This window comes from Mastomys coucha, unplaced genomic scaffold (assembly GCF_008632895.1).
Source record: "Mastomys coucha isolate ucsf_1 unplaced genomic scaffold, UCSF_Mcou_1 pScaffold14, whole genome shotgun sequence".
Lineage (NCBI taxonomy): Eukaryota > Metazoa > Chordata > Mammalia > Rodentia > Muridae > Mastomys > Mastomys coucha.
Genome location: NW_022196896.1, coordinates 40,535,395 through 40,544,601, shown reverse-complemented (window position 1 = coordinate 40,544,601; position 9,207 = coordinate 40,535,395). Strand labels below are relative to the sequence as shown.

The 9,207-nt window shown below is 39.6% G+C and overlaps 1 pseudogene; it reads right to left on the bottom strand.

Annotated features, from left to right (window-relative positions):
* Window positions 1–1,383: 1,383 nt before the first annotated feature.
* LOC116089050 overlaps window positions 1,384–9,207 on the bottom strand; it is a 48,296-nt pseudogene continuing 40,472 nt past the window's right edge.

Genomic DNA, 9,207 nt, shown 5'->3' with positions numbered 1-9,207 from the left:
TGCTCTTAACACTCCTATGCATGATTAAAGCACAACCCACACATCAATGCTCCTGTTATGGATTTTACTAAGGTAAACACTACTACAATAAAGTTTCTGTACATGTCTGATGTTCCCATGGCTTCGATGTTCTTCAACTCATGAACCCACTCAAGAAACCACTTCTCAGTCACAAGGACAAGCACATTCATGTTCTAAGGTGCTATGACATTGTCCTCAAAGGTGGTGGCAGCAATTTATAATCTTCCCATAACTTCAGAGAGATTCCTTTGCCAGAATCTTCATCATAGTGAAGGGGAAGTACCATAAAATATGTGAGTCTCAGTCCCAATTTTACCAACCCCACACTCTACTGAATGCTAGGTTTTTATTATATAAAATGATAAAAAGCCCCAGGGCAGACATCTTGTCAGTCCTGCAGTTTGCTGTCCCTGTTTTTCAGTCTCTTCTTTATTTCTGGCCCAAGGCAATTCTCTGACTCTCTAGCAGTTCAGCCATGTACCTATGAGGATGTTAGTTATAATTTATTGAGTGATTCCTGGTGCTCAGAGCTGGGGTACTTCAAGCTATCTGCATTGCCAGGCACTTAAATTCATAACATTGCTTTCAGTGGCTGACGAGTCTTTAAACATCTTCAGATGTTAAACACCATAAAGAAAACAAATGAATCAAATTAGTAATGATAATAAACTGTTAAGCTCTTTTTTCATGATTACCTTACTCAACATGAAGGCAGGATAACATAGCAACTAATGGTAGTAACTCTATGGCCAGCTGCTTGGCTCTGCATCCTAAGTGCATAATGGTAGGGCAAGGAATGTCATCTCTTGGAGACTTGAATTTGAGAGGGAATGGTAACAGTAATGCCTATCCTAGAGAGCTGCTGTAAGGATTCAATGCATTAGAATTCATGAAATGCTTAAGTCTATATCTGGCAATTAGTATGTGCTATGCAATCACTTGATAAATAAATAAAATGGAATCCTGAATACTAAGCATGCATTTCCAGGTTACCAATGAATATTTTACTAATAGTCTTCCCTCTCCATTCCATCCCCAGCCTAGGCAATATAAAGTTTGCAACACTGCAGCACGACTTTATAATTCTAATGAGCAATGGATTTAGTAAAGGTATCTGTGTGCTTATGAATAGAAGTGAATTAGTTGGTGTCCATTGTGCCCTAGACATAAAGAATCATTTGCTTAATCAACTAATCAATTACATGTGCTTAAGAGGAAGTGCATTATGTTCACTTCTAGCAGGTAAGCAAAGACATTATACAGTATAAGTGCATTGTACAAACAGGGAGTAAACAAGAAATATTCTGTCCCATTCGTTCTTTGGCTGCAAAGTTGGCCAGTGTTCCATCAATATTCCTTTTCTCACCTTTCTTCTTCCTATATTGATAACTGCTTTCAACACAGGTTCCTCACTCAGAATTTTTGTCTTCAGAAGAGGCTATCTGTTCACAACACTGCATAAAGATTGTGGCCATCAGTACTGTGAATTTTACAGGACCCATAATCATCTTAGAGACAGACCTCTGAGCACTTCTTTGAAAATTTTTCTAGAATAAGTTAATTGTAGTTGAGAGACCCACCCTAAATGTATCCCATAATTCGATGATCTAATGTCCTAGACCAATACTTGTCAACCTGTAGACCATAACCCCTTTTGGCAAACCTGTATCTTAAAAAATATTTACATTATGATTCATGACAGTAGCAAAATTACATTTATGAAATAGCAACAAGTAATTTGTGGTTTGGAGTCACCACAGCATTAAGAACTGTATTAAAAGGTCATAGTGTGTATTTGAAAGGTTAAGAATCACTCTCCTAGACTGAATAAAAAGTAGAAAGGAAGCAGAGGCTTATCATTCATTGCTTTCTACCTCCTGACTGTGGACACCATGTGACCAGCTATTTCATGTTCCTGCTGCCATGCCTCCCTGCCCATGGTGGACTGCAACTTCCAATCAAAAGCCAAAATAAGCCCTCCCTCCTTACCTCACTCCCATATTTAAGTTTCTTTTGTCAAGTATTTTTTCACACAAATAAGAAAAATATATTATTTTTTCAATCAGCCCAGGTCAATTACCACATGTGAGGATGCTTAGGCTATGAGTAACCTGTATCTAGGAGTATGATCCATTGCAAGAGTGGAGCACTTACGTATATTTTTAATGGTTACAATAGACACTTATTTAAAGTGAGACATAGGTAGAGCAAATAATTCTTAAATTGTGATTCAGGTTGAAATAACTTTGTAAAAATATGATGAGACCAGGCACACCCACAGATCTTAACTACAAGATCATTTCTTAGCCCACTCTTCTCTTACCTTTCTTTCTCAAATAACCTCTTTCAGATAGGGTTCAAGGTAGAATTTGTCCTCCTCATATTTTGTCCACTGATCCTTAGGCAAGATCTGATGCCTCATAGTCAGGTCCAGGGTTCTCTTAATTTGAAACATTCTGTCATTATAAAGGTCCTCAGGAAGCCTTCTCATGGCTTCTTTAATATCTTCAGCTTCATGTATTGTACCATCTTGCATTAACTCCAGTTTATTGAATCCTGCAGCATTATAATACCACTTTTGAGAAACATCCAGCCACTTGCTTGATACTTGAACAGCAGGTCTGCCAGCCATTTTGACCTAAGAGTGAAGTGCTGCCTTTTAACACTTAAGTATCTTAAGTTACTTATTCTATTTTATCATACATTGTCAATATCTGTAAAAAGCAAAAGTTTAACAAATTTATTCTTAACAAACCAATTTACTTCAATTCAGTTCATGAACTGGGCATCATCTTGCCAATAAAATGGAAAGGAACAGGAGGAAACTGAGTCAAGTGCTGGCTTTACAGGCAGAGTAAAAAGGGGAAACCAGAATCAAATGGATTGGTAATGTCAGTGCTACTTTCTTTGTAAGACTAAAAGAGAGAGGCCACCCTTATCATGCCAGCATAGACATTCTGGAACCCCTTCAGACTGGTTGCTGTGAATTTGTTTCTGTAAACTGGAGACCTAACAGGAGTGACTCCATTTGAATTTCTCCTACTTGCTGAGACCTAGAGCAACTACACTATCTAAAACAATGAAATCCTATAAACATTTTAATATAATTTTAATGCCCTACTCCCATTATATTTAGCTAGAAGTAAATTAAGACACACTACAGAATTGATACAGGAAACTTGACAGTGCCTCACAGTAATATGAATTTGAATATAGCAAAAAAGCAACTAAATTCCTTGTCTTCCTGGTACCTCACTAGCTTGCTCTTTCTAATACTATAATAAGACACTGGCCAAAAGCAATTGTGGAGAGGAAAGTGATTATTTGGCTTGTACTTTACAGTCCATCACTGGGGGAAGCTAGGGCATGACTTCAAGCAGAGGTCATGGAGTAACACCATCTTGCTCCCTATGGCTTAGTCAACTGGCTTTCAAGATCAAAGGATCTTCACCAGCCCATGGATGTCATTTCCTGTTGTGGGATAGACCCTCCTACATGATCAAAACATATCACTCATGTGCCTACAGGACAATGTGATAAAGGCAATTCCTCAACTGAGATTCTCTCTCCCCCATGTCTCTTTACTATGTCTAGCTGACAATCACTACTCATCCCATTCCCTTTCTCAAAGATGGCCAACCTCAGTTCTTTTTGGGCAATGGAGAGAGAAAAGTGATAACCTATGACTATTAATTCTTTGTAGATGTACATTTTGCTAATAATATGCAATCAGATCCTCACACATTTAATAAAATTATTTTTCACACCATAATTAGATGGTTGACTGAAAGCTTGTATATGCAGCCTGTTATCAATCCTCCATCTTCTTTCACAGAGCTTTGGACCTCACTTGTAATTTGTAGGGTATTCAGTCACTCTGTTCTAAACAAAGAACTCTTGACCCAATAGCTCTGATACACACAATAGACTTGTCAACAACTTTCCTATAATTTTCTTATGTCGTGTTCTCAGTTCAAAATCACCTGACTTCTCTTCTATTCTATATTCCTGAGACTTTTACTCAGCCATAGCTGAACAATTATGGGAGGTATGTTATGTTTCCATTCTAGATTAGATTATTACATTGTGTTATAGGAGTACTGAATTCTGAATTCTGTTCTTTTCCTAAGTTGGTAACTGAGGAAGAACAAATAAGAACAAGTTTTCATTATATTTATTCCTTAAGAATTAGAACCAAGGGAATGGCTGATTTTCCCATGTGCATTCACATTACATGGGGAAAAGTGACTTGGGACTATTTGTTGGTGCAGTATATCTTGCACCACCTTGGTTACTGATTGCTTGCTAGATGTGTTTTCTTTTTCTTCTACTAGACATTTGTTTCTCTGCTACAATTTCTACAATAGTCTAACATTCCACTGATACTGATCATACTCAAATAACCAATTAGTTCTAACCAAATCCAACCATCTTCCAGCCCTTCCAAGGAGACATTTGTGAATGCCCCTCTGTAGGGTGGGCATCACATATAGGCAACGAATCAGAAGTAGCAGGGAAAGAGATAAGGTTAAGATCTTATTTAAAATTCTTTTTCATTTTTAAAATAGTCTCTTAAGATAATGTGAACACTGGTATTTGTGTTTAAGAATTTAAATTAATTTCAAAATTAAAATATGAATGATAACAGCCTTTAAAATACTTTCCTTTAAAATTTTAATTACATATATATATGTATGTGTGTATGTTTGTGTGTGTGTGTGTGTGTGTGTGTGTGTGTGTGTGTGTGAGTGTGAACCTGTGTATATGAGTGTAGTGCCCACAGAGAATCTCAGATTCCCTGGGGCTGGAGTTGCTGGCTGTAAATTGCCTGATACATATGCTGAGAACTGAGCATTGGTCTTTTACAAGAGCAGTATGTATTCTTAACCTGCCAGGGTCCAACCTCCACACAGGATCAGAGTTCTCAACTGGAAGCAGGGATATCTGGAAGGCACATAATAAATATGCACAGACTCCCTTTTGGGTACAAGCTGACAGGCAATTTTTTCAAGGCTTAAAGTTTCTCTTCTCTCTCACTCTCTGCTCTCTTTCCCACTTGCTCGTTCACTTGCAGTTTGAGGCTGTACACACTCTGCATTCTGTGGCACACTCTGCTTTTCTCCTGTGTGATTTTTTCTTGAACTCATACATACATACACTCTCCACACACATCTCACACACACTCTCCTTTCACTCACATACACACACACACTCCATACACACCTCACATTCTCTCTTCACTCTTCACATTCTCTCTTCACTCACTTCATATGCTCTTCTTATGCTCTCTCTGTCTCACTCTGCATTTGCTCTCCACATTCACCTCGCATGCTCCTCACTCGCTTTCTACAGGCTCTCTAGCCTCTTTCTTGTTCCAGTCTTTTATTAATATTCCAAAAGTAGGTAGAAAAAAAAGACATTGTATAATCATTGCCAAATCAAATTCAAAAGAATAACCACATTCCACAAAGAATCAAGAATTATCTTCAAAGTTTCAGGCTTCCCTATTCCTAGGCCTGTAGCCAAAATAATAATAATTGCAAACTCATCATTATTTAAACTTTAACCTTTGACTTATTATACTTCAGATCTCAGAGCTCTGAAGCCAGCTAGTTGCATTTTCCTGTGAAGCTCTAATGATAAATGACATGGGCAAAGCTGCCAGGCAGTGGCCAGAAAGAATCAAACTAACCCTTAACTCAGTAGTTCCACTAGCTTTCTGCTTCTGCACATTGCACACAATGACTCTCCTGAGTCCCAGTGTTTTGACTTAGCTTTACTAGCATATAATTTTATGTATTCTATACTTGTTTATTCAGAAACCATTCTCAAATGTTATATAAAACTTATTCCATAGCTTCACTAGTTTTTTCCTTTCTTGGAGTTCCAATGTTGGCTCTAATTCATTGTCTAATAATTTCTTCAAACTTTCTTTGCAAGTCAACCATTAATCTGGAATTACTATTGTACAGTTATTACATTGTTTCCAAGCAGAGAATACAAAGCATGCACCTGGGCCATTAGGACTGTGCTGTGCTATGCCCCATGCCACAATTTTTAATTGTTTAAGAATCATTACATCAAGAAACATCTAGTTTCACAGAATTCTAGGGAGCAAAAGGAGAAAGAAGTAGGAAAGTCAGATATAATAGGATAAATATGAACACCAAGGCCAACTGAAAAGAAGTCATGCACAAATGAAATCTATATAGCCATTGTCCAGGGTTATGGTTAGGAGAAATGGGAACAACTGTTTTTTACAAAGAGTTGCCGAGGGCTACTGAGATGTCTCCATCCCAGCCAACTTCAAGCAGTTCCTTACTTCAGATGGTGGGTCCCCTGGAGGGATGTGTCTCCTGCTTCTCAGGGTCACAGACATCATTCTTTTTTTTTTTTTACAAGGAGCCTACTACAGGCAGTCCCTCTCATTGTATGCTGTCCCCAGCATTAACCATTGAATTATCTCTGCAGGTCCAAAAATAATAGCCATTTTAAAGGAGAAAATACATTTTATTTTATTTGATATTTTCTTTATTTACATTCCAAATATTATCCCCTTTCCAGATCCCCCCCAGAAAGACCCCTATCCTATCCCTCTTCTCCTGTTCCCCTACCCACCCACACATTCCTGTCTCTCTGCCCTCAAATTTCCCTAGACTGGGACATCCATCAAGCCTTCACAGGACCAAGGGCCTCTCCTCCCATTGATGTCAGGTCAAGGACATCCTCTGCTACATGTGCTGCTGGAGCCAAGGGTCCCTCCATGTGTGCTCTTTGGTTGGTAGCTTAGTCCCTGGGAGCTCTGGGGGATCTGGTTGGTTGATATTGCCCATGTGTTCAAGACTCTTCTCCACTTTCTCCTCTATAAGTTTCAGTTTATCTGGTTTTATTTGGAGGTCCTTGATCTACTTGGACTTTAGCTTTGTAAAAGTAGATAAGAATAAGTCTATTTGCATTCTTCTGCATGCTGACCTCCAGTTGAGCCCCAAAACTTGAAATACCCAAGATACAATTTACAGACCACATGCAGCTCAAGAAGGAAGACCAAAGTGTGGGTGCTTCATTCCTTCTTAGAAAGGGGAACAAAGTAGTCACAGGGAGCAAATACAGAAACAAACTGTAGAACAGAGACTGAAGAAAAGGCCATCCAGAGACTGCCACACCTGGGGATCTATCCCATAAGCAGTCACCAAACCCAGGCACTATTGTGAATGCCAAGAAGTTCTTGCTGAAAGGAGACTGATATGGTTGTCTCCTGAGAGGCTCAGACAGAGCTTGACAAAAACAGAGGTGGATGCTCTCAACCAACCACAGGACTGAGCACAGAGTCCCCAATAGAGGAGTTAGAGAAAGGACACATGCTCCACTATGTTCATAGCAACATTATTTATAGTATCCAGAAGCTGGAAAGAACCCAGATGTCCTTCAACAGAGGAATGGATACAGAAAATGTGGTACATTTACACAATGGAGTATTACTCAGCTATTAAAAATAATGACTTTATGAAATTCTTAGGCAAATGGATAGAACTAGAAAATATCTTCTTATGTGAAGTAACCCAGTCACAGAAGAACACACATGATATGTACTCACTGATAAGTGGATATTAGCTCAAAATCTCAGAATACCCATGATACAACTCACAGACCATATGAAGCTCAAGATGAACTAAGATCAAAGTGAGAATTGGTGTCTGGATCATGTCAAAATGAGGATGGTTGGCTAGATCAGGTGTGGGAGGAGACATGAGGAAGATGTGCATAGGGCCAGGAAAACGAGCAGAGGTGTATAGCAATGGGAGATGGGGAAGTGGGGTAGCAAGTCCCAGATTCCACGAAAGCAAGAATTCCCCAGTACCCAACAGGGATGACATTAGCTGAAATACCTAAGAAAGGGGAAGAGAGCCTGTGGAATCCATATCCTGAGATTAGTCATATCCAGTGGTTGAGGGATGGGTCCACCCACCCATCTCCAAAATTTTAACCCAGAATTGTTCCTGTCTATAGAAATACTGGGACACAGCGTGGAGCAAAGACTGAAGGAAAGGCCACTGAGAGACTGCTCCACCTGGGGACCCATCTCATACACAGCTACTAAATCCAGACATATTGTGGATGCCAAGAAGTTCTTGCTGGCTAGAGCCTGATATAGCTGTCACCTGAGAGGCTCTGCCAGAGCCTGACAAATACAGATGTGGATGCTCATAGCCAACCATCATACTGACCATGGGGAGCTCAATGGAGAAGTTAAGGGGAAGGACCGAAGGAGCTGAAGGGGTTTGCAGCCCCATAGCAAGAACAACAATATCAACCAACCAGACCCCCAGAGGTCCCAGGGACTAAACTACAAACCAAAGAGTACACATGGAGTTGCCCATGGCTCCAGCTGTATATGTAGCAGAGGATGGCCTTACTTAGCATCAGTGGGATGGGAGGACCTTGGTCCTGTGAAGGGCTTGATATCCCAGTTTTGGGGAATGCTAGAATGGTGAGATATAAGTGGGTTGCTGGGGAGAGCACCCTAATAGAAGCAGGGAACATGGGATAGGGGGTTTGAGTAGGGGAAACTAAGAAAGGGGATAACATTTGAAATATAAATAAATAAAATATCCAATAAAAATTGCACAAGAATATATTTTTGTGAACATACCCACTACCAGTTCTAGTTCTAAAACATTTTGAAACCCATAAGCCTCTCAAAGCCAAGATCTTGCATGTTTCCTTAACCAAGAATTTACTGGATGGCGTTCAATCAAAATATACTTATAAACCAGGGAGGAGAAGACAGGAGAACTAGGAAGCTGGGAAGCTGGAACCAGTGACATCTGTCAGTGGCAAACAGAATGATGGTGATGCAAATCCCCACCAGGGCTGGAGAGGCAAGGGATAACTTTCCCAGGGAGAGCAGTGATCCAGAGACTCCAGGAGGCTGTCACAACATGAGTGAACCATTGTGTGAAGCAGCATGAGTGACCAGCTGCTTATGAACATGGGCAGAGAATTTCACTTATTCTAAGAGAAGAAAGGTAGTATGAATTAGATAAAAAACAGAAGCAAGGAATTCAACAAAGGACAAATGTAGATAGTATTAATGTTGAAATGAACATTAAGAAAATATCATTACACAAGGAACTCAAGAATAAAGAAGACCAAAAGGTGGACATTTCATTCCTTCTTAAAAGGGGG